The sequence below is a fragment of the Ranitomeya imitator genome, chromosome 2 (assembly GCF_032444005.1).
Source record: "Ranitomeya imitator isolate aRanImi1 chromosome 2, aRanImi1.pri, whole genome shotgun sequence".
In the NCBI taxonomy this organism is placed as follows: domain Eukaryota; kingdom Metazoa; phylum Chordata; class Amphibia; order Anura; family Dendrobatidae; genus Ranitomeya; species Ranitomeya imitator.
In genome coordinates, this window is record NC_091283.1 from 341,954,949 (window position 1) to 341,981,284 (window position 26,336).

At 46.1% G+C, this 26,336-nt stretch overlaps 2 protein-coding genes across 3 annotated transcripts in view; one reads left to right on the plus strand and one right to left on the minus strand.

The window, feature by feature from the left end:
• Nucleotides 1-26,336, plus strand: part of LOC138666512 (zinc finger protein 721-like) — a 620,944-nt gene that overhangs the window by 282,103 nt on the left and 312,505 nt on the right. The gene's annotated exons all lie outside the window — the stretch shown is intronic.
• Nucleotides 1-26,336, minus strand: part of LOC138663688 (oocyte zinc finger protein XlCOF8.4-like) — a 66,231-nt gene that overhangs the window by 37,082 nt on the left and 2,813 nt on the right. The window lies entirely within an intron of this gene.

The window sequence follows — 26,336 nt, forward strand, 5'->3', positions numbered from 1 at the left end:
TTTTTGGGAAAGTGGCTATGGAGTCAAAATAGTCACAACTAGGGTTGAGCGACTTTTACTTTTTTAGGGTCGAGTCGGGTTTTGCGAAACCCGACTATCTCAAAAGTCGAGTTAAATCGGCCGATTATCGCGAAAAGTCGGGGTCGGGGATCGACCAAAACACGAAACCCAATGCAAGTCAATGGGGGAGCATAGTCGGCAGTGAGTGGAGGCCAGGAAAACACCTACAGTGCCCATTTTAATGGCAAAAACATCCATTCTTGGTACTTTAGCTTGTCAATCTTAATTTACCTTATAATAATAGTAAGGCATTGGAAATTGGGGGTCATTTGGCTAAAGTTGTGGGGGGTATGGTGGTTCAAGTATTTAGAGGGCCCAGGAAACGTGGACCACGTCACGGCAGTGGAGCAGGAGAGGTAAGTATTTCAACTTTGCAAGTGCTGTGATCCTGAGCAAGCAGGGGGGGCCCACTCGTTCACATTGGCACTGGCACAGGGCCCCTCAAAGTAAGGCGGTGTGTTTGCACGGCGGGGGCGCCTCCCACCGGCAGCAACACTTTAGCGTACTATGAGGGGCCCTGTGCCAGGGACGTCGCCAACGAGTATCCCACCCCACCTGATGAAGGAACCTGCACTTTCATCTGCACCTTCCTCTTTGTCCCCGTGTAAGGTGGTATAGTATGCAGGAAGGGGAACCTGACTTTCATCAGGGTCAGAATCTGGCTGTGTAGCGTGCACGGGGAATGTAGCGGTCTGGGTCAATGTACCAGCAGAGTCATCTAGCACTGGCTGGGCAATGGGCAGGATGAGGAGGAAACACAGATATAGTCCCAAATACAAAAGTAGGCTAAAAGCAGTTCAAAATTGTTAACAGGACTAAACAGGCGGCATTGCTTTGTTCAGTGGAGGACAACTGTAATGAGAGGCTGACACAGTGAGTAGGCCCAAATCAGTAAGTAGTCTAAATGCAGTTCAAAATTGGTAACAGTAGTAAACAGGCGGCACTGCTTTGTTCAGTGGAGGAGAACAGCAAGGAGCGGTAGACACCGTTAGTAGGGCCCAACCCAACTAGTAGGCCAAATGTATTGTAATATTAACAACTACTTAACGAGAGCCTGAAAATGGAAGTTCAGGACAGGAAACCAGGAGAACAGCAAGGAGCGGCAGACACCGTTAGTAGGCCCCAACCAAACTAGTAGCCCCACTGTAGTTGTTCCATTTAACAACTATTTAACAAGAGACTGAAGATAGAAGCTCAGGAAAGGCAACCAGGAGAACACCTTGGAGCGGCAGACACTGTTAGTAGGCCCCAACCAAGCTAGTAGCCCCACTGAAGTTTTAAAATTCCGATAGGCTGAAAACCTGATAATTGCAGGTCCTTTTTTTTTTTTTTAAAGAGGACAGCTGTATTGAGTGGCGCAGCCAGACACTGCTAGTAGGCCTTACACCACAAAGTTGGCTCGATGCAGGTTTAAAAAAAAATTACATGGGTACACGGTCAGCATTGGTGTGGTCAGTGGAGGACAATTGGAAGGAGGGACCGCAGACAGACTTAGTAGGCCTAACATAAAAAAAAGGTGTCTCTATGCACTTTTAAATAGGATCCAGGGGTACACAGGCAGCATTGGTGTGGTCAGTGGAGGACTATTGGAAGGAGGGACCGCAGACAGACTTAGTAGGCCTAACATAAAAAAAAAGGTGGCTCTATGCACTTTTAAGTAGCATCCAGGGGTACACAGGCAGCATTGGTGTGGTCAGTGGAGGACAATTGGAAGGAGTGTCTGACACAGTTAGTACTCCAAAAGAATACACAGATGTTAATGTCTCGCAAAAAAAACTAAACCAAAAAAAAGGTGGCATACTTAGGTACAGGGGTGGGCTCCTCTGCTGACTTTCAGACATTGTTATTTGGCGCAAAGTATTTACTGAAGTAAATGTAGGACAGGGCCACTGAATATTTTAAGTAGCATCATACAGGTCAACAAATTGGTATTGTCAGTGCCAGGCATTGAAGGATTTCACCGCATAGACTAAACAGCGGTGGAACAGTGACAGATAATTTTGCAAGTGGTAGAGCACAGTTTGAGCTGGGGGGTGGGGAGAACTCTCTCGTGCCCGGCGATACTGGCCCAAGGCCCCTCATATTACAACGGTGTGTCTGACGTTGGGTGCGCGACACCACCACCAGAGACACTTCATTGTACTGTGAGGGACCCGGTGCCAGTGCCGTCGACCAAAAGTGGGCACACCCACCTCTTCAGAAAAAAAGGCACTCTCACGGGTGCTTTCGCCAAGTGGTGAGACCACGGCCCCGTGGGGGGAGTCAGCCCATTTAGGGAGGTGTAAACATGTCGTATGCTGGACATACAGCAGCTGCAAATGGAGAAATTGGAACACTCAGTAAGACCAGTCCAAAAGCAAGACCTTTTTAAAGGAAAGCTAGGTGTAAGCCGGAAAAGGTGGGGCAAAATAATTAGAAATCCATGAGTGGTTCATTTTAATGAAGGTTAGATCATCAACATTTTGGGTAGCCAGACGAGTACTTTTTTCGGTCAGTATTGAACCAGCAGCACTGAATACTCTTTCTGATAGCACACTAGCTGCTGGGCAAGCGAGCTCCTGCAATGCATATTCGGACAATTCAAGCCAGGTGTCTATTTTGGATGCCCAGTAATCAAATGGGAATGACGGGTGAGGGAGAACATCGATAGGGGAGGAAAAATAGTTAGTAACCATACTGGACAAATGTTGTCTCCTGTCACTTTGAATTGATGCTGCAGTACCTGTCATGTCTGCGGTCATTGCAAAATCACTCCACAACCTGGTCAGAAAACCCCTCTGTCCAACGCCACTTCTGATTTGTGTACCTCTAACACCTCTGCCCTGTTGCCCCCTGCAGCTCGTGAAAGAACCATCACCGGCGCTGTGTGCTGGGAATGCCTGAATCAAACGGTCAACAAGAGTTGCTTGTTTGGTTGCCAATATTTGTTCAAGCTTCTCATGTGGCATGATGTTTTGCAGTTTCCCCTTATAGCGTGGATCTAGGAGGCAGGCCAACCAGTAATCGTCATCGGTCATCATTTTTATAATGCGGGGGTCCCTTTTTAGGATACGCAAGGCATAATCCGCCATGTGGGCCAATGTTCCAGTTGTCAATTCACTGCTTGTGCTGGGTTGAGGAGCACTTTCGGGCAAATCAACGTCACTTGCCTCCCTCAAAAAACCTGAACCTGGCCTTGCAACGCCACCAGTTTCTATTGCCCCCTGAGAAGCTTCCTCATCCAAAAAATACTCATCCCCATCATCCTCCTCGTCCTCCTCCTCTTCGCCCGCCACCTCGTCCAGTAGACTTCCCTGACCAGACAATGGCTGACTGTCATCATGGCTTCCGTCGTCTTCGGCTGCAGACGCCTGCTCCTTTATGTGCGTCAAACTTTGCATCAGCAGATGCATTAGGGGGATGCTCATGCTTATTATGGCGTTGTCTGCACTAACCAGCCGTGTGTATTCCTCAAAACACTTGACAGAGGTCTTGTAGCTTCGTCCACTGCACACCTGACAACTCCATGTCTGCCATCCAACTGCCTGCCCGTGTATGTGTATCCTCCAACAAATACATAACAGCACGCCACTGTTCGCAGTCTCTGAAGCATGTGCAGTGTGGAGTTCCACCTTGTTGCAACGTCGATGATTAGGCAAAGCTGGGGAAGGTTCAAAGATCGCTGATGGTTCTGCATATGGCTGGAGTGTAAGGGCGAACGGCGGATGTGCGAGCAAAGTCTGCGCACCTTCAGGAGCAGGTCGGGTAACCCCCAGATAATTTTTCAGGAAGCACTGCACCACCAGGTTTAAGGTGTGAGCTAGGCAAGGAATGTGTTTCGTTGTGAAAGGGCTATGGCAGCCATAACATTCCTTCTGTTATCACTCACTACCTTGCCTGCCTCAAGATGTACACTGCCCAGCCATGACCGAGTTTCTTGCTGCAAGAACTCGGACAGAACTTCCGCGGTGTGTCTGTTGTCGCCCAAACACTTCATTGCCAATACAGCCTGCTGACGCTTGCCACTAGCTGTTCCATAATGAGACACCTCGTGTGCAACAGTGGCAGCAGCGGATGGAGTGGTCGTGCGACTGCGGTCTGTGGACGAGCTGTCGCTTCTGCTGGAGGACGAGGAGGAGGAGGAGGGGGGCCCAACACCTACAGCCAACTGTTTCCTAGACCGTGGGCTAGGCAGAACTGTCCCAATATTGCTGTCCCCTATGGACCCGGCGTCCACCACATTAACCCAGTGTGCAGTGATGGACACGTAACGCCCCTGGCCATGCCCACTGGTCCATGCATCTGTTGTCAGGTGCACCTTTCTACTCACAGATTGCCTGAGTGCATGGACAATGCGGTCTTTTACGTGCTGGTGGAGGGCTGGGATGGCTTTTCTCGAAAAGAAGTGTCGACTGGGTAGCTCGTAGCGTGGTACAGCATAGTCCATCAGGGCTTTGAAAGCTGTATTTTTTGAGCTGCACCCGAAGGATTTATGGGGCTATAGTAATACGGCTTGGTGTGGATTGAAAGGGTTGGAGGTATTTGGATTTGAGGTATAACAGCTGTGCGGTAGTGCTTTCCTTCTTTTCTTGCCATTGGATATTTTTCTGCTTTCTGCACTTCGAGCACGCTGTGTCAGGTTTCAAGTGTGATTGATCACAAACCACACCCTGTGTCCAGGTGATTAATCACCAGCTGCGATTCCCGAGTATGGAGTCTGAAGCCGTTCCCCTGTCACATGGACTACTAGCAGGGAGAGAAAATGTGGACTCATATTTTTCGGAGTATGAGTTGCATGAGGACATTTTTTCTTTAAGCACCGAAACACTGGAGCACAAATTATTTTCCATTGTGGAAAGAGAAGTTAATTTATTTTGGACTAACAATTCCCTTAAGTCCTATATGGATTGCGGAAGAGTACCGCGTGGACTTAGAGTCACGAAAGAATTGGCTCAGTTTAAAGAGAACGAATCGTTCATAAAGGAATGGGAAAATATTTTATTACGTTGTTCACAGGACCTGCTGCAGCTTGTTCTTAAACAAAATATTATCAATTATGAGGCCACCAAGATGGAATTGGGGAAGACAAAAGACGAGTTAAAAACACGGCTATTAGAAAGCCAGTGGTCAGCTATTGATAAAAAGTTAGATACAAAACTTGTGATTTTACAAAATGAAATAAAACAAAGAAAACGCGACAAATTTATTCGCGATAAGTGTGATTTCGACACTGGAATTTTTTTTTTGTGGAATAAGGCTAGCCGTTCTCAAAATTCTTTTAGATTCCCGAAAAAACATTATCAGAAAAAAGGACAGTCCTGGAGAAAAAATAACAACAAAAAAGATTATCTTACTACAGATTCGGACTCAAGTGCCACAGAGGAATCAGGAAATACACCTGGGACATCAGTGTCAGCACAAAATTGCATCCAATACGGCATCCCCTTTGGACGCAGGACGCGTCGTGGGGGTAGAAGAAATGGCAGAAAAAAACAACCGCAAAAGGAAGCAAGTCTCGTGGAGGCCGTTACAATAGATACACCTAATAATACGGTTGTTAATTTAACGGACCATGTCTTGGAAGAAACACACTTATCTGTCCTATCCAAGGGATTAAATTTTTGTCTACCAGAGGAGTTTGACATTGTTTCCTTTAAGATTGACCTTTATAAAGCCACAAGGGAGATTCATCTGCATAAATTTTTTGCTGGTTCCAAACGATCTGTAGCAGCCCCTGCAGTCATCCCACCAGGAGAAGTACCTTGTAAGGTGGGCCAAATGGGCTTCATACTATCAGAAGACTCACTTGCCTATATACAAGATGATGCACGGCTGTTATTGAGTCTTACAGATTCCTCTATAGGAGCCACCCCCTGCACATCTACCTTGCACACAGCGTACACTCCATTTATGGGGGGAGTCAAGTCCACATTTGTGCCACCTATTTCCCCGGGTAACCCCCATAGACATTTTTGAAACCCAGGTGATAAAAGACATTGAGGCATTATTATATAAAAAATCTCCCAATAATTTATCACCAGCGGAGTCTCGGGCGGTAAAAGAAATACAGGGGTGATCGGACACAATTGTGAGAGCTGCAGACAAAGGGGGCAATACAGTTTTACTATCAAGAAATTATTATACAAGGGAAGCTATAAGACAACTGTCAGATGAAAATACATATATTAAATTAAAAGGGGATCCAACGGAGAAATATAAAAACGCGTTGCACTCCTTGTTAAGGTCATATATAGAAAAAGGCACTATGTCAAGTAGACAAGCGGTTAAATTGTTTCCAGAATTTCCTAGGAAGCCCCATTGGTATCACATACCGAAATTACACAAGTCCCTAACCCAGCCGCCTGGACGTCCCATCGTGTCAGGGGTGGGAGCCCTGACGGAACCCCTTTCTGCCTATCTGGATTGGCTGTTACGTCCTCTTTTGAAGGACATTCCGTCGTTCGTAAAAGACACCGGAGACTTTTTGAATGCCTTAAAAGGCTTTGAGTGGCAAAAAGGCTTCAGTCTCACCTCTATAGACATTGAAAGCCTCTATACAAGAATTCCACAAGAACTTGGTGTTGATGCTATTAAGACTATACTGTTAAATACACCTACTAATTTAGATGTGGTCACTTTTATATGTGATGGTTTGACATTCATCCTTAAGCATAATGCGTTCCAATTTGACAATGCTTGGTACAGGCAGACGGAGGGTACTGCCATGGGTACCCCCCGTCGCATGTACCTTCGCTAATTTGTTCCTGGCCAAATTTGAAGACGAGTATATTTACTCGTCTCATAATTCTTTTCTTAAGCATATTAAACTGTATGTCAGATATGTGGATGACATGTTCATGGTGTGGGACGGGCACCAGGAGGCTTTTACACGGTTTGTGGAGCACCTGGGGACGTCCAACACCATGAACATGAGGTTCACGTCTGAATTTAGAGGAAATGAATTGACTTTTTTGGATGTCAAATTGAGTATACAGGAAAATGATTTGGTCATGGAAGTTTTCAGAAAAAAAAATCAGCATCTAATTCCCTTCTTCATTTTAATAGCGCACACCCGGTGTATACGAAGCAAGCCCTCCCTTTCAGTCAATTTTTGAGGGTAAAAAGAATCAATAGCCATGAAGCAGGGTTCAAAAAACAATCAGACGAACTCTATGGTAGATTTGAAAAAGCGGTTACCCCCAATCTATTCTTGACAAGGGTTTAAAAAGGGCAGCTGAAACTAATGTCCATAATGTGCCCCCTAGGAAAAAGATGGAAGATAAAAAATTTGTGTTTTCATTCAAGTTTGGCCCCATGGATTCTCAAATTAGGTCGGCCATTAGAAATAATTGGCAAATCTTAGGACAGGATAGTGATCTAAGAGCTTTGGTAGAGAAAGGTCCATTATTTGCGTGCCGTAGGAGCAAAAATATCAGAGATTGTTTAGTACGAAATCGGGTTACATCTAATCGTGAGAATTGGCTTAGTGAAAGTGTCCCAAAAGGGAATTTTAAATGCGGCCACTGAAATCTTTGTATATACCACCTTGCAGGGAATAATATTAAAATCGGCCCGATCCATCATAAAGTACGTGATTTTATTTCATGTCGAACAACCCACGTAGTGTATGCGATTTTCTGCCCAGGTGGCTTGTTCTATATTGGTAAGACGATTCGGCCCCTGTTCATAAGAGTGAGGGAACATCTTACCTCTGTTCGCACTGGAAAAGGTGTCCCCAGATTGATAAATCATGTAAGAGAGCAGCACGGCAGTGACATCCAAGGTCTGTGATTCGCAGGATTAGAAAAAGTCTCCCTACCTAGGCAAGGGGGAAATCTACATCGCCTCCTGCTGCAGAGAGAGGCGAGATGGATAATGCGCGCAGGCGCATTGGGACCTCTCTGTCTCAATGAAAAGCTAGACATGTCAGTATTCCTTTGAACGTAAAATATAAGGATTTAAAGTTCCAGTTTATAGAGGTGTTTATAAGTATTGTTTTTAAATGTATATGTCTTGAATGTTCACAATTTTTCGAAAATATAGGTATTGCACCTGCTATGACGTTACAGGTCTGGGAGGAGCAATAAGAACTGCACAGGTTAAAGAACCCTCCCTGTTTCCTGTTAATGTCAGGACCCGTTGAAGTGCTAGTTACGCACGAAACGGCCGTCGTCCGTCTGTCTCCACTGTTCTCCCTGCTGGATTTTTTGTATGTCCGAATAAAGGATTGACGCTTTTTACTCCGGTGAGTGCGCTCTACTTTCTTCTATCAGACTGCTTCATGGACTTGTATTTTTTGAGCTGCACCCGAAGAATTTATGTGGCTATAGTAATACGGCTTGGTGTGGATTAAAAGGGTTGGAGGTATTTGGATTTGATGTATAACAGCTGCGCGGTAGTGCTTTCCTTCTTTTCTTGGCTTTGAAAGCTTCGCTTTCAACTAACCGGTAGGGCATCATCTCTAACGAGATTAGTCTAGCAATGTGGGCGTTCAAACCCTGTGTACGCGGATGAGAGGATGAGTACTTCCTTTTCCTAACGAGAGTCTCTTGTAGGGTGAGCTGGACTGGAGAGCTGCATATGGTGGTACTAGCGGGGGTGCCGGTGGACATGGCAGAGAGAGAGGGTTGGTGATGGTATTCTTGCTGTTGCCCTACATACAGTGTTTCCTACCAAGAACCTGGTGATTCCCTGACTGCTTTGGCCTTGCGACGAAACCTCCACATTTGCTGCAGGTGGTGTGGTAAACGTTGGGCTTACAGTGAGGGAAGGGATGTAGCGTTGCAGACTAGCTTCATTGTGAGAGGGTGCAACAACGTTAAGGGACGTTTGGTAGTTAGTCAAGGCTTGCAAGTGCCATGGTGTTTAAATGTCTACGCATGCAACTTGTATTTAGACTTTTAACATTCTGACCTCTGCTGAAGGTCCTTGAGCATTTCTTACAGATTACTTTGCACTGATCATTTGGATGTTGGTTAAAAAAAATGCCAGACTGCACTCTTCCTACTATTGGATACCTTTTCACGCATTGCACACTGAGCTACTTTAACCGGATATCCATGCTGTCCTACAACTGGTTTTGGTTTAGCCACACGTTTTTGGCCAGATACGGGCCTGCCAGAAGGAACCTGTTGCGATGTTGATCCCTGCTGCGGCTCCTCCTCCGCTTCAGAGCTACTGCCGGCTGCATCCTGTTCCCCCAATGGCTGCCAATTGGGGTCAACAACTGGGTCATCTATGACCTCCTCTTCTATGTCCTGTGCACCTTCCTCTGTGTCACCGTGTAAGCCGGTGCTGTAGCGTTCATGACGGGGCTCCATAGTCTCATCTGGGTCAGATTCTGGATCAGTACACTGCAAGGGCAATGTTGTGATCTGAGACAAAGGAACAGCATAAGAATCTGGCTGTGGCTGTGCATCTGTGCACTCCTTGTCCAATTCATCTTGTAATGGGCATGACCTGTTAACAATTTCCCGTTCTAACCCAGGAACGGTATGTGTAAAGAGCTCCATGGAGTCACCCGTTGTGTCGCCTGACGCATCCTTCTCTGTTGTTCTGGGTGAAGAACGCAAGGAAGCGACTTGTCCCTGACCGGGAACATTCACTGACGACACGCTGCTTTTACATTTTGCAGTCTCCGAAAGAGGAGGCAAAAGAGCTAGAGGCAGAGTCAGCAAGGAAAGCCAAAATCTGTTCCTGCTGCTCCGGCTTTAAAAGCTGTTTTCCTACTCCCAGAAATGGGAGCGTTCGAGGCCTTGTGTTGCCAGATTATGACGGTGGCTGAACAACTTGAGACTTAGGTGCTATATTGCTTTTCCCACGACCACCTGATGCTCCACCACCACTACCATCATTACCAGCTGGCAATGACCGCCCACGGCCACGACCTCTTCCACCAGACTTCCTCATTCTTGGAAATATGTAATGTAACCATACTTACAAACGTTATTTGGTATTGTAAAACCAGTTACAAGGTGGACGCAAAATTGTTGTGAATTTAAATCTCCCTTTATAGGTGTGTGAGAGTGCTGGGAAAATCAGGCCCACTGTATTACAGAACACCGTTTCAGTGGCAGACAGTGGCTGACAGATATGCCACTAACAGGACTGACGCAGATGCACAGATTTGCCAATATTAATCTCCCCTTCTTTTTTGAGGGGGATGGGAGACTAGTGAATCAATCTGACCCACAGTTTTACAGTTGTGTTTCAGTGGCACAAAATGACTGACAGATACAACAGACTGGACTAGCACAGATGCACTGATTGGCAATATAAATCTCCCTTTTTAGGTGTGGAACAGTGCAGAAAAATACAGGCCCACTGTTTCACACTACACAGGGGCAGAAAGTGGCTTGAAGATTATATATATATATATATATATATATATATATATATATATATATATATATATATATATGGGACTGTACTACAATTACTATCTCCCTACAGTAATCTCAGAAAAGTATGGCAGGCAGCAATAAAAAGGACTACTGCACACAAAAGTGTGCACAAACAAACAAGATAGCTGTGCAGAAAGGAAGGAACAACAGGATTTGTGCTTTGAAAAAAGCAGTTGGTTTGCACAGCGGCGTACAAACAGCAATGCAGTTATCAGGGAGCCTTATAAGGCAGCCTAATAAGCTACAGAGCTGATGCACAGAAATCTAGCCTCCACTGTCCCTGCAAGGAAAAGATGGTGTTGGACAGTGGAAATCGCTACAGCACAAGCGGTTTGGGGGTTTATATTCCCTGCCTAACGCTATCCCTGCTTCTGACGAAGCGGCAGCAACCTCTCCCTATGCTCAGATCAGCAGCAGTTAGATGGCGGTCGGCGTGCACGCCCCTTTATAGCCCCTTTGACGCCGCAGAAAGCAAGCCAATCACTGCCATGCCCTTCTCTAAGATGGTGGGGACCGAGAACCATGTCATCACGCTGCCCACACTCTCCGTCCTCCTTCATTGGCTGAGAAATGGCGCTGAACGCGTCATATGAAACGCGACTTTGGCGCGAAGGTCGCGTACCGCATGGCCGACCCCACACAGTGATCGGTGTTATGACCTGGTGGTTAGGAGCACCCGGCACGACCTGATAGTTAAACTCACACAGGACGAGCTCTGGAATGTGGGAGCTCTGCTGACCGCAAGCCCTAATCCTATCACACACACTAGAAATAGCCGTGGAGCGCTCCTGACTCTACCTAGGCGCCTCGTCACAGCCTAAGAGCTAACTAGCCCTAGAGATAGAAAATAAAGCCTACCTTACCTCAGAGAAATTCCCCAAAGGAAAAGGCAGCCCCCCACATATATTGACTGTGAGTAAAGATGAAAGTCACAAACGCAGAAATGAAACAGGTTTCAGCAAAGGGATGCCAGACTTACTAAACAGACTGAGGATAGGAAAGGTATCTTTGCGGTCAGCACAAAAAACTACAAAAGACCACGCAGAGTGTGCAAAAAAGACCTCCGCACCGACTCACGATGCGGAGGTGCCACTCTGCATCCCAGAGCTTCCAGCTAGCAAGACAAAATCATGATAACCAGCTGGACAAGGAAACAATGAACAAATAATAACTATCAGGAACTTAGCTTCTGCAGGAGAAGACAGGTCACCAGAAAGATCCAAGAGCGAACTGAACCAATGCAGGAACATTGACAGCTGGCATGGAGTAACGATCTGAGTGGAGTTAAATAGAGCAGCCAACCAAAGGATAAACCACGTCACCTGTATAAGGAACCTCAGAAGCAGCAGCTTCACTCACAGCCACCAGAGGGAGCCCATAGACAGAACTCGCCGAAGTACCATTCACGACCACAGGAGGGAGTTCGACAACAGAATTCACAACAGATCGGGTCGAGTTTCATGAAACCCGACTTTGCCAAAAGTCGGCGACTTATGAAAATGACCGATCCGTTTCGCTCAACCCTAGTCACAACTCCTATATATTAATTCATCGAGAGTTATAATTTCCAAAATGGAGTCACTTTAAAACCTGCTATGGGCTTTTGTGTTTTGAAATGGACTACAGGACGGTAGTGGTGCAGTCCGTTTCATTTCTGGTCTGGGATTTCCATGTGGCCCAAGGCCACAAATTCTAGTTAAAAACCCTGCAAAACCCGGTTTGGGTGTGTCCGGTTCAGTGTCAGTCAGGTGTTTGGAGAAGTACAGAGCATAAGGCTCGTCAGAGCTCCACATGTGTGAGGCAACACAGGCAAGCGGAGCGAAACAGCCAAGGCAGCTGGAAGGCCTGGCACCCTGTTGTGAATTCAGCTTTTGGGCTCCCTTCGGTGGTTGTAGAGGGTAATGCAGTTGTGACTGGACTGCAGGATTGGACAGGTGTATCTACTAATTGCAAAACTGACTGGGGTATATAGTCTTGCTGGACTTTTTAGTCCCTGCCAGTTGTCCATTGTTTTTGAAGGATTCACTTCCCTGCTGGTCTCTCCAGTTTGCTGTGCTTTTCTACAAAGATAAGTCCTGGCTTTGTTTTTGCTGTCCACCTGCTGTGGACCTTAAAGTTTTGTGCATATTCATGTTTTTGTCTTGTTCAGCTTTGTCTGTGAAGGATTTTTTGCAGCTAAGCTGTCTCTGGAGATGCAGATATACCCCCCATGTCTTTAGTCAGATGTGGTGATTCGTATTTTCTGTGGTGGATATTTTCTAGTGTTTTTATACTGACTGCATAGTACTCTGTTCTATTCTTTCTTTTTAGCTAGTATGGCCTCCTATGCTAAAATCTGATTTCATTTCTGCGTATGTTATTTCCCTCTCCTCTCACCGTCAATATTTGTGGGGGGCTATCTATCCTTTGGGGATTTTCTCTGAGGCAAGACAGAAACAGGAAACCTGTCTTTAGGGTAAGTTAGATCTTAGGCTGTGTCGAGGGGTCTAGGGAGTGTCAGGTAGCCCCCACGGCTACTTTTAGTTGCGCTGCTAGGTTCAGGGGTTGCGGTCAGTACAGGGACCACCTTCTCCAGAGTCCGTCTCATGCTGCTCCTAGGCCACCAGATCATAACAGTACAACTGGCCAACAATGAGTTAATTGCATCTCAGAAGAAGGGAGAGAAGCTTTTGAGCCATTTTTTTTCCTTAGCCTGTTCCTCCCTCTTTACCTCTGGGTGGCTGCGGAACCTAGTAATAACATGAGTGTTCAGGAGTTAGTTTCTCGTGTGGATCAGCTTGCTGCTAGGGTACAGGGTATTTCAGAATATATTGTTCAGAATCCTGCCTTAGAACCTAAGATTCCTACTCCTGATTTATTCTTTGGTGACAGATCCAAATTTTTGAGTTTCAAAAATAACTGTAAACTGTTTTTTTGCATTAAGACCCCGGTCTTCTGGTGATCCTATTCAGCAGGTTAAAATCATCATATCTCTGCTGCGTGGTGACCCACAGGATTGGGCATTTTCCCTGGAAACGGGCAATCCTGCTTTGCTTAATGTTGATTCGTTCTTTCAAGCATTGGGGTTGTTGTATGATGAGCCTAATTCTGTGGATCAGGCTGAGAAAATCTTGTTGGCCCTGTGTCAGGGTCAAGAAGCGGCAGAATCGTATTTCCAGAAATTTAGAAAATGGTCTGTACTGACTAAATGGAATGAGGATGCCTTGGCGGCAATTTTCAGAAAGGGTCTTTCTGAATCCGTTAAAGATGTTATGGTGGGGTTCCCCACGCCTACTGGTCTGAGTGATTCTATGTCTCTGGCCATTCAGATTGATCGGCGCTTGCGCGAGCGCAGAGTTGTGCACTCTATGGCGTTGTCCTCTGAGCGGAGCCCTGAGCCTATGCAGTGTGATAGGACTTTGTCTAGAGCTGAACGTCAAACATTCAGGCGTCAGAATAGGTTGTGTTTTTACTGCGGCGATTCTGCTCATGTTATTTCTGATTGCCCTAAGTGTATAAAGAGAATCGCTAGTTCTGTTACTATCAGTACTATACAACCTAAATTTCTGTTATCTGTGACCTTGATCTGCTCATTGTCATCATTTTCTGTCATGGCATTTGTGGATTCAGGCGCCGCTCTGAACTTAATGGACTTAGAATTTGCCAGACGTTGTGGTTTTCCCTTGCAGCCTTTGCAGAACCCTATTCCTTTGAGGGGCATTGATGCTACACCGTTGGCTAAAAATAAGCCCCAGTTTTGGACACAGCTGACCATGCGCATGGCGCCAGCCCATCAGGAAGATTGTCGTTTTCTGGTGTTGCATAATTTGCATGATGATATTGTGCTGGGTTTTCCATGGTTGCAGCTACATAATCCGGTGTTAGATTGGAAATCCATGTCTGTGACTAGTTGGGGTTGTCAGGGGGTTCATGATCAGGTTCCTTTGATGTCAATTTCCTCTTCCCCCTCTTCTGAAATTCCTGAGTTTTTGTCAGACTCCCAGGATGTATTCGATGAGCCCAAATCCAGTTCCCTTCCACCGCATAAGGACTGTGATTGTGCTATTGACTTGATTCCAGGTTGTAAATTCCCTAAGGGCCGACTTTTCAACCTGTCTGTGCCTGAACATACCGCCATGCGGAGCTATATTAAGGAGTCTTTGGAGAAAGGGCATATTCGGCCATCTTCTTCACCGTTGGGAGCGGGGTTCTTTTTTGTTGCCAAGGATGGCTCCTTGAGACCCTGTATTGATTATCGCCTCTTGAATAAGATCACGGTCAAATTTCAATATCCTTTGCCTTTGCTTACTGATTTGTTTGCTAGGATCAAGGGGGCTAGCTGGTTTACTAAGATTGACCTTCGAGGGGCATATAATCTTATTCGTATTAAGCAGGGTGACGAATGGAAAACTGCATTTAATACGCCCGAAGGCCATTTTGAATACCTTGTGATGCCATTCGGACTCTCTAATGCCCCATCTGTGTTCCAATCCTTCATGCATGATATCTTTCGGAGTTATCTTGATAAATTCATGGTTGTATATTTGGATGATACTTTGATTTTTTCCAATGATTGGGAGTCTCATGTGAAACAGGTCAGGATGGTATTTCAGATCCTCCGTAATAATGCTTTATTTGTGAAGGGGTCAAAGTGCCTCTTTGGAGTGCAGAAGGTTTCTTTTTTGGGTTTCATTTTTTCTCCCTCATCTATAGAAATGGATTCGGTTAAGGTTCAGGCCATTCATGATTGGATTCAGCCAACGTCTGTGAAGAGCCTTCAGAAATTCTTGGGCTTTGCTAATTTTTATCGTCGTTTCATTGCCAACTTCTCCAGTGTGGTTAAACCTCTGACCGATTTGACCAAGAAAGGCGCTGATGTGACGAATTGGTCCTCTGCGGCTGTCTCTGCCTTTCAGGAGCTTAAACGCCGATTTACTTCTGCCCCTGTGTTGCACCAACCGGATATTTCTCTTCCATTTCAGGTTGAGGTTGACGCGTCTGAGATTGGGGCAGGGGCCGTTTTGTCTCAGAGGAATTCTGAGATGAAACCATGTGCCTTCTTTTCTCGGAAGTTTTCGCCTGCGGAACGCAATTATGATGTCGGCAATCGGCAGTTGTTGGCTATGAAGTGGGCATTTGAGGAGTGGCGACATTGGCTTGAGGGGGCCAAGCACCGTATTGTGGTCCTGACTGATCATAAGAATCTGATTTACCTCGAGTCTGCCAAACGGCTGAATCCTAGACAGGCTCGATGGTCCCTGTTTTTCTCCCGTTTTGATTTTGTGGTCTCGTACATTCCTGGTACTAAGAATGTTAAGGCGGATGCCCTCTCTAGGAGTTTTTTTCCTGATTCCCCTGGGGTTCTTGAGCCGGTCGGCATTTTGAAGGAAGAGGTGATTCTTTCTGCCATCTCCCCTGATTTACGACGGCTTCTTCAGGATAATAAACCTGATCGCTGTCCTGTGGGGAAACTATTTGTTCCTGATAGATGGACTACTAAAGTGATTTCTGAGGTTCATTGTTCTGTGATGGCTGGCCATCCTGGGATTTTTGGTACCAGAGATTTGGTTGGTAGGTCCTTTTGGTGGCCTTCTTTGTGCGTTCTTTTGTGCAGTCCTGTGGGATTTGTGCGCGGGCTAAGCCTTGCTGTTCCCGTGCTAGTGGGTTGCTTTTGCCATTACCGGTCCCCGAGAGGCCCTGGACACATATTTCTATGGATTTTATTTCCAATCTTCCGGTTTCCCTAAGAATGTCGGTTATCTGAGTTGTCTGTGACCGATTTTCTAAGATGGTTCATTTGGTGCCTTTGCCTAAATTGCCTTCTTCTTCTGATTTGGTTCCGTTGTTTTTTCAGCATGTGGTACGTTTGCATCGTATTCCGGAGAATATTATGTCCGACAGAGGTTCCCAGTTTGTCTCTAGGTTTTGGCGGGCCTTTTGTGCCAAGCTGGGCATTGATTTGTCTTTTTCTTCTGCATTTCATCCTCAGACAAATGGCCAGACTGAGCGAACTAATCAGACCTTGGAAACCTATTTGAGATGCTTTGTGTCTGCTGATCAGGATGATTGGGTGGCTTTTTTGCCATTGGCCGAGTTTGCCCTTAATAATCGGGCTAGTTTGGCTACTTTGGTTTCGCCTTTTTTTTGTAATTTTGGTTTTCATCCTCGTTTTTCTTCTGGGCAGGTTGAGCCTTCTGACCTTCCTGGTGTGGATTCTGTGGTCGACAGGTTGCAGCAGATTTGGGCTCATGTGGTGGACAATTTGGTGTTGTCTCAGGAGGAGGCTCAACGTTTTGCTAACCGTCGTCGGTGTGTTGGTTCCCGGCTTCGGGTTGGGGATCTGGTTTGGTTATCTTCCCGTCATGTTCCTTTGAAGGTTTCTTCCCCCAAGTTTAAGCCTCGATTTATTAGTCCTTATAGGATTTCTGAGATTATTAATCCGGTGTCCTTTCGCCTGGTGCTTCCGGCCTCTTTTGCTATTCATAATGTGTTCCATAGATCTTTGTTGCGGAAATATGTGGAGCCCGTTGTTCCCTCTGTTGATCCTCCGGCCCCTGTGTTGGTCGATTGGGAGTTGGAATATGTGGTTGAGAAGATTTTGGATTCTCGTTTTTCGAGGCGGAAGCTTCAGTACCTTGTCAAATGGAAGGGTTATGGCCAGGAGGATAATTCCTGGGTTTCTGCCTCTGATGTCCATGCCGCTGATTTGGTTCGTACCTTTCATCGGGCTCATCCTGATCGGCCTGGGGGCTCTGGTGAGGGTTCGGTGACCCCTCCTCAAGGGGGGGGGGTACTGTTATGAATTCAGCTTTTGGGCTCCCTCCGGTGGTTGTAGAGGGTAATGCAGTTGTGACTGGACTCCAGGATTGGACAGGTGTATCTACTAATTGCAAAACTGACTGGGGTATATAGCCTTGTTGGACTTTTTAGTCCCTGCCAGTTGTCCATTGTTTTTGAAGGATTCACTTCCCTGCTGGTCTCTCCAGTTTGCTGTGCTTTTCTACAAAGATAAGTCCTGGCTTTGTTTTTGCTGTCCACCTGCTGTGGACCTTAAAGTTTTGTGCATATTCATGTTTTTGTCTTGTTCAGCTTTGTCTGTGAAGGATTTTTTGCAGCTAAGCTGTGTCTCTGGAGATGCAGATATACCCCCATGTCTTTAGTCAGATGTGGTGATTCGTATTTTCTGTGGTAGATATTTTCTAGTGTTTTTATACTGACCGCATAGTACTCTGTTCTATTTTCTTTTTAGCTAGTATGGCCTCCTATGCTAAAATCTGATTTCATTTCTGCGTATGTTATTTCCCTCTCCTCTCACCGTCAATATTTGTGGGGGGCTATCTATCCTTTGGGGATTTTCTCTGAGGCAAGATAGGTTTCCTGTTTCTGTCTTTAGGGGAAGTTAGATCTTAGGCTGTGTCGAGGGGTCTAGGGAGTGTCAGGTAGCCCCCACGGCTACTTTTAGTTGCGCTGCTAGGTTCAGGGGTTGCGGTCAGTACAGGGACCACCTTCTCCAGAGTCCGTCTCATTCTGCTCCTAGGCCACCAGATCATAACAGCACCCACAGCGGTGCAGTCGACCACAGCAACTGGTCTCGGAGGTGGAATGGCCTGTTTATTGGCTGCAATCCATAGGATATGGTTCATGGTTGCGATCAGGAGGATATCGTATACTGTGTAGTGCTGGGAGTTGAACATTAACACGGCGGTGCAGTCACCCATGGCAACTAGTCTCGGGGGTGAACTGGCCTGTTTATTGGCTGCAATCCAGAAGATATGTTTCCCGACTGCGATCCGGAGGATATTGTGTGCTGGAATCACTGGCAGGACAGGATTTGGAATCACAGGCAAACTGGATATCAGAGCCTGTTGAGACAGAACAGGATCTGGCTTGAAAAAAACTGGCTGTTCAGACAAGATGGAGTCAGGAATAATCTCTGATTCAAACAGGAAGAGTTCAACAATAGGTTCAGATTCAGACAGGACAGGTTCAGCAATCATTTGGTCCGGGTTCAAACAAGACAGTTCAGGATCAGGATAGGGCAGGAAGGTTTAAGCAATAGGTTCAGGTTCAGACTAGGACTAGTTCAGGAATAGGCTCAGGGAAAGTCTGGATAGATTCAGCAACAGCTTCTAAGGCTACAGTCACACTATCAGTATTTGGTCAGTATTTTACATCAGTATTTGTATGCTAAAACTAGGAGTGGAACAATCAGAGGAAAGGTATAATAGAAACACGTCTCCACTTCTGTATTTATCACCCACTCCTGGTTTTGGCTTACAAACCCTGAAGTAAAATACTGACCAAATACTGATAGGCTGCGGTCATACTAACAGCATAGGAACGGGTTCAAACTAGGACTGGTTCAGGAAACTGACAAACTAGTGGGTACAAACTCAAACTAAACACTAAAGAGGGTGTTGTACAGTTGCTTCCTTGTAGTGCCGATGGTCTTACGTGTCTCCGCTTCCACCACCCAGGGTCTGTGCATGCCTGGTAAATCTCCTGGCAGCACTCATAAGGAATGCTCACACATGCTTCCTGTCTCACAGTCATTGAGCACTCTCCTAAAGCGTCCCCAGCCAACTCCTGGGTAGCACTTAGTATTTAAGGCAACTCCACCTGAGCAAGGTTTGTGCAAAGTTAGTTTATACTTGCCTGACTGCTGTTTGGTCCACTTGTCTGCTTTCTCTAATCAGACCCTGCTTTATTTAACCTGTATCACACTTGCATTCCTGACCTGTCTGCTATCCAGGAACTGCCAAGTCTGAACCTGTCCCAGCGACAATTCCGTCTGCTATCCAGAATCTGCATCATCTGAACCTTTACCTGTGCTGCTTATCTTCCATGTCTGAACAAGCACCTGCCTGCCTATCAGCCGTGCCCAACAGCATCTACCTGCCTGTTTATCAGTCATACCCGCCTGTACCTGCCTGCCTGGATACCAGTTGTGCCTGCCAGTACGTGGCTGCCTGCGAGTCTGTAGTGCCAGTCACCATACCAGCCAGTACTTGCCAAGTCTAGCATTCCTTGCCGTTACTGCCTCCTGTCCCCTGGGGACCAGCTGCCTTTCACCCGAGGTTAGTCCTGGTGTAGCATCTGGTCAGTCTCCCTCATCTCTTCTCAGATTGTGGTATTGCCAGCTGCTGTGCAACCGAAGTTGGACTTGGCTAGGCACCTAGTCTTAGCCCTTCAGGCTTTCCTTTGATCACGGCACAGTGGTTACACTTCCTACAGGGGAGAATTCCTTAAGTACTAGATGCCTGGGGCCAAATCCAGAGTGCGCTCGATGCCCCTTTATGAAGCGGGGAGCGCATGGGCACTAAGAGCGCCACACGCAGGCCCTGGAATCAGTTAGCCGAGGCAGAACAGGGAGACCGTGCGGCCGTTGCGGTGAATATGTCGGCGTCCCAGCAGGGTGGAGGGTGAGGGACCATGCAGGGACACAAGCATTGGGGGTTACATAATTGAACATTTAAGCACTTGTTGCTAAACTTGTAGGTCTTCTATCATAAAAGGGGATTTTACTAAAGTAGAAATATGGTAAATATTCTTTATGAACTATATTTTTGAAGTATCACTATTAGGCATGAGCGAATAGCTTCAGATAACTCCTTATCTGAATAGCTATAGCACTTACCGAATAGCTGTATCGGGAACCCGGATACCTGTAGCGCTCAATATCATCAGGTGTTTGGCACTGCAGCTGCATATGTCACGGCTGTGTGACAGTAACAACACATGCGCTTTAGCTATTAAAATAAAGAATTACCGTATATACTCGTATAAGCCGACCCGAGTATAAGCCGACCCTTTTGCCGCAAAAAACTGGTAAAACTTAATGACTCGATTATAAGCCTAGGATGGGAAATGCAGCAGCTACAAGTAAATGTCAAAAGTGAAAAAAGATACCAAGCAAAAGTAAAATTAATTGAGACATCAGTAGGTTAAGTGTTTTTGAATATCCATATTGAATCAGGAGCCCCATATAATGTTCCATAAAGTTTATGATGGCCCTATAAGATGCTCCATATTAAAATATGCACCATATAATCCTGCATAAAGGTTAATAATGGCCCCATAAGATGCTCCATAGACACATTTGCCCCATACAGTGCTGCACAAATGTTGATTATGGCCCTATAAGATGCTCCATACAGACATTTGCCCCATTATAGTGCTGCACAAACGTTATGGCCCCACAAGATGCTCCATACAGACACTTCCCCCATATGCTGTTGCTGCGATAAAAAAAAAAAAAAATGACATACTTACCTCTCCGTCGCTCAGGCCCCCGGCACTTTCAATATTCACCTGCTCCTCGTTCCGGCGCCGCTCCATCTTCAGCGTCTTCTGACGTTCAGGCAGAGGGTGCGCACTAACCACGTCACCGTGCCCTCTGACCTGAGCATCACTGCAGAAGACGCTGAAGACGGGGCGGCGCCCGGAATGAGGAGTAGGTGAATATCGCGCAGCGCTGCGCTCCCCGTTATGCTCACCTGCACCTTGCGCTGTGCAGTCCCTGCTTCCCGGCGCTGCAGCTTCTTCCTGTATCCTGTATTGAGAGGTCACGGTTACCGCTCATTACAGTAATGAATATGCATTACTGTGATGAGCGGTACCACGTGACCGCTCAGTACAGGAAGAAGCTGGGGCGTCGGGAATCCAGGGACGTGCAGGGACCGCGCCAGGAGCAGGTGAGTTACACAGCCCCCGCTGCCCCCCACCTGCCGACCCCTGCGTACGACTCGAGTATAAGCAGAGAGGGGGACCTTCAGCCCAAAAAAATGGGCTGAAAATCTCGGCTTATACTCGAGTATATACGGTATCCAAAGCTATTCGCTCATCCCTAATCAATATATGTTTTAAGCGCTTAAAAATTTAAAGTTTTAAAACTACAAATCTCTATAAACTAATTGGCAATTTTCAGATATTTTCAAAAATTAACTCAAATTATATCAATCTGAAATGACCAGAAATATATGTACAAAAAGAAAAAAAAATAGAAAGTAGAAAAAAATAATTCAGAATCCCTCGAATAATAATAATAAGAAAGTTATCACCACATAAAGTGACACGCATCAGATTTGAAAAAATGGGGCCTGGTTAGGAACACGAAACTGATATTGGAAGTGGTTAAATCAGAGCATTTGGGGCACTAACTACTGTAGTGAAAAACTGTGAATATAGACAATAACAGATCTACTGAAATGATCAAACTCAACAGACTTCATCAGTAAAAAATGAGTAACTAGTGGTGAAACTTCTCTGGTGTAATTAGAGCAGTGGTCCCCAACTCCAGGCCTCGAGGGCCGCCAACAGTGCAGGTTTTCAGGATTTCCTTAGTATTGCACAGGGGTTGGAATCATCACCTGTGCAGATGATCACATTACCACCGATGCAATACAAAAGAAATCCTGAAAACCTGCAATGTTGGCGGCCCTCGAGGCCTGGAGTTGGGGAACCCTGAATTAGTGTATGGGACTCGGCGGCTCTTGGCAATCTAAACTGTCGTATGGGCCAATATTTTCTGTCAGATGAGTTTCAAGAAGAAATGTTAGACATTTAAAGAGAACTTTTTATAACACAGCAGAGCTGAGGTGTCTTAAATTTAGATTTTGGGCAATTGGTAAAGGTAATGGAGACCTGTTTTTAAAGCGGTTTCAAGTCCAAATTGCTAAGTCTGCAGACACTCTCTGTGATTGCAGACTTATGAATCCCTCCAGCGCACGCACTGCGAGCGAGGCTGTGCCCCCAGTTGGCCACACCAACAGGTCGGCCGTGTTAATAGTCAGGGCATGGCCTCACTCAATACAAGTGTATGAAGCAAGGCCATACCCACTGACCGGGCTTTGGCCAGGAGTATGAATAACTCATACATACCCTCTCAGAAAATGGTGAATACCCACAGCGCACAGCGTGTGCGACATGGGGATTCATAAATATGCAGTCGCACAGTGACTGCAGCCTTATAAAATTTGGACCGGACAACTCTTTTTAAAGACTATAAAGGAAGTTACAGACTCATAAGTGAGGCAGGCCGATCCCACCACAAACAAACTATCATACAGGTCGCTGGAGACATATCTCCAAACCCCGGCCCCCCATGTTATAGCCAGTCAAACCTCCCAATTGCTACACCCAGAAACCCCTCTAACCTTATTAATATTCCCTGCATGCCTGCTGTCTCTTTCAATTGTGCCCTTTGGAATTCTCGCTCTGTGTGTAATAAACTCTCCTTCATTCATGACTTCTTCCTTTCTAATTCTCTTAATCTCCTGGCTCTTACTGAAACCTGGATCCAGCAGTCAGACACCACCGCTGCTGCTGCTCTTTCATATGGTGGACTACACTTTTCTCATACCCCAAGATCGGACAACAGAGCAGGTGGAGGCGTTGGTCTGCTCCTTTCACCCAAATGTACTTTCCAAGTTATCCCCCAAGTACCCTCACTTGTCTTCCCTTCCTTTGAGGTCCATGTGGTCAGACTCTACGTCCCCTTCTCCATGCGAGTGGCGGTGGTGTATCGTCCTCCCGGCCCCTCTCATCAGTTCCTGGATCACTTTGCCACCTGGCTTCCACACTTTCTCTCCTGTGACACCCCCACCCTTATCATGGGTGATTTCAACATCCCCATTGCCTCTCCCCTCTCCCCATCTGCTTCTCACCTTTTATCTCTATCCTCCTCTTTTGGCCTCTCGCAGCATACTAACTCTCCAACACATGAAGATGGAAACTCCCTTGACTTGGTCTTCTCCCGACTTTGCTCAGTGGATGACTTCACAAACTCCCCTCTCCCGCTCTCTGACCACAACCTTCTTTCATTCTCTATCAAGAACTGCCATCCCGCTCAGGTCACCCCCACTTTCCACACCTATAGAAACATACAGGCCATTAACACCCAGAAACTTATGAAGAACTTGCAGTCCTCATTGTCCCCTATTTCCTCCATCTCATGTCCTGATTCTGCATTGAAGCATTACAATGAAACCCTGCAAAGTGCTCTGGATGAAGCTGCTCCTCCTATACATAAAACAACTCGGCACAGACGGCAACAACCGTGGCACACGCTGCAAACACGTTTCCTGCAGCGGTGCTCCAGGTGCGCAGAACGTCTGTGGAGAAAATCTAATCTACCCGAAGATTTCACCCATTATAAGTTCATGCTAAAGACATACAATTCTGCCCTTCACCTCTCCAAACAAACCTACTTCAACACCCTCATCACCTCCCTGTCCAATAACCCTAAACGTCTCTTTGACACGTTCCAGTCCCTACTCAACCCAAGAGAGCAGGCCCCAACCACGGATCTCCGTGCTGACGATCTGGCCAATTACTTCAAAGAAAAAATTTACCACATTCGACAGGAAATCATCTCCCAATCTCTTCATACCATGCACTGTCCTCCCTCCCCCACTGCATCTAGTTCACTCTCTGACTTTGAAGCAGTTACAGAAGAAGAAGTAAGCAGGCTCCTTGCATCTTCTCGCCCGACCACTTGCACCAGTGACCCCATTCCGTCACATCTCCTCCAGTCCCTTTCCCCGGCTATCACCTCTCACCTAACAAAAATATTCAACCTTTCCCTCACTTCCGGTATTTTTCCCTCCTCATTTAAGCATGCCATCATACATCCATTACTTAAAAAACCATCCCTCGATCAAAACTGTGCCGCTAATTATAGACCTGTCTCTAATCTTCCCTTCATCTCTAAAATCCTCGAACGCCTGGTCCACTCCCGTCTTACCCGCTATCTCTCAGATAACTCTCTTCTCGACCCTCTTCAATCTGGCTTCCGCTCTTTACACTCTACTGAAACTGCCCTCATTAAAGTCTCTAATGATCTACTAACAGCTAAATCTAATGGTCACTACTCCATGCTAATTCTCTTGGATCTCTCTGCAGCATTCGACACTGTGGATCATCAGCTCCTCCTCACTATGCTCCGCTCCATCGGCCTCAAGGACACCGTTCTCTCCTGGTTCTCCTCCTATCTCTCTGACCGATCCTTCACTGTATGTTTTGCTGGTTCCTCCTCCTCTCACCTTCCCCTTACTGTTGGGGTTCCTCAAGGATCAGTCCTAGGCCCCCTACTCTTCTCGTTGTATACTGCCCCTATTGGACAAACAATCAGTAGATCTGGTTTCCAGTACCATCTCTATGCTGACGACACCCAATTATACACTTCTGCTCCCGATATCACACCGACCTTTTTAGAAAACACCAGTGATTGTCTTACCGCTGTCTCTAACATCATGTCCTCCCTCTATCTGAAACTAAACCTGTCAAAAACTGAACTCCTCGTGTTCTCTCCCTCTACTAACCTACCTTTGCCTGACATTGCCATCTCCGTGTGCGGTTCCACCATTACTCCAAAGCAACATGCCCGCTGCCTTGGGGTCATCCTTGATTCTGACCTTTCATTCACCCCCTACATCCGATCACTGGCTCGCTCTTCTTACCTGCATCTCAAAAACATTTCTAGAATTCGCCCTTTTCTTACTTTCGACTCTGCAAAAACTCTGACTGTTTCACTTATTCATTCTCGTCTGGACTATTGTAACTCTCTACTAATCGGTCTCCCTCTTGCAAAACTCTCCCCGCTCCAATCTGTCCTGAATGCTGCAGCCAGGATCATATTCCTCACCAACCGTTACACCGATGCCTCTACCCTGTGCCAGTCATTACACTGGCTACCCATCCACTCCAGAATCCAGTACAAAACTACTACCCTCATCCATAAAGCACTCCATGGCTCAGCACCACCCTACATCTCCTCCCTGGTATCAGTCTACCACCCTACCCGTGCCCTCCGCTCCGCTAATGACCTCAGGTTAGCATCCTCAATAATCAGAACCTCCCACTCCCGTCTCCAAGACTTTACACGTGCTGCGCCGATTCTTTGGAATGCACTACCTAGGTTAATACGATTAATCCCCAATCCCCACAGTTTTAAGCGTGCCCTAAAAACTCATTTGTTCAGACTGGCCTACCGCCTCAATGCATTAACCTAACGATCCCTGTGTGGCCTATTTATAATAAAAAAAAAAAAGGTTCCTCGCATCATGTTCTCATACACTTTATGCAGTATTAGCCCTCTGTGTCTGTACTGCTACATACTTAGGCAGGTAACTGGTTCATGCAGCTTTACATGAACACCTGAGCCTTACACTATAGCTGGTCCGAATAACTAAAGCAATTGTTACCATCCACCTCTCGTGTCTCCCCTTTTCCCCATAGTTTGTAAGCTTGCGAGCAGGGCCCTCACTCCTCCTGGTATCTGTTTTGAACTGTATTTCTGTTATGCTGTAATGTCTATTGTCTGTACAAGTCCCCTCTATAATTTGTAAAGCGCTGCGGAATATGTTGGCGCTATATAAATAAAATTATTATTATTATTATACAGGATGAACCTGCAAACAAAAACATAAAATAGAAAAAGAATGTTACATCCCCAACAAGAACGTACGTATGAGGGGAGAACTCCAAAGATAAATGCACTCATTTATGGTGGACTATTGGAGCTACTAAGAGTTCTGACAAGAAGAGTAGAGAAAGCATTACAGCTCCCCATTTCAGGAGAGATTGTGCAGTAATCTGAATTCCTTAACATAATGGAATTTATGACTTCACGTGAATCCATGAAACCAGGGCTCGAGCCATGCCAACACATCTCCTGCAGGGGTGAATAAATGTATATTACAGCCATCAGTCATGCACACCTTAGAGATATATCATGGCACCGGTGTAATGGTTTTTATGTAGTTTATCACAATCCTGCTTGAAGTTGGTCGGTTTTAAAAGAAATTGAAAAGTCAGAATAAAGGGAAACTTTGCTGTTATTGTACAGAAATTCACACTTGGCCCTCACTGCACATATTAAATAATTTAATATTGTCTATCATAAAAGTGAAGTTT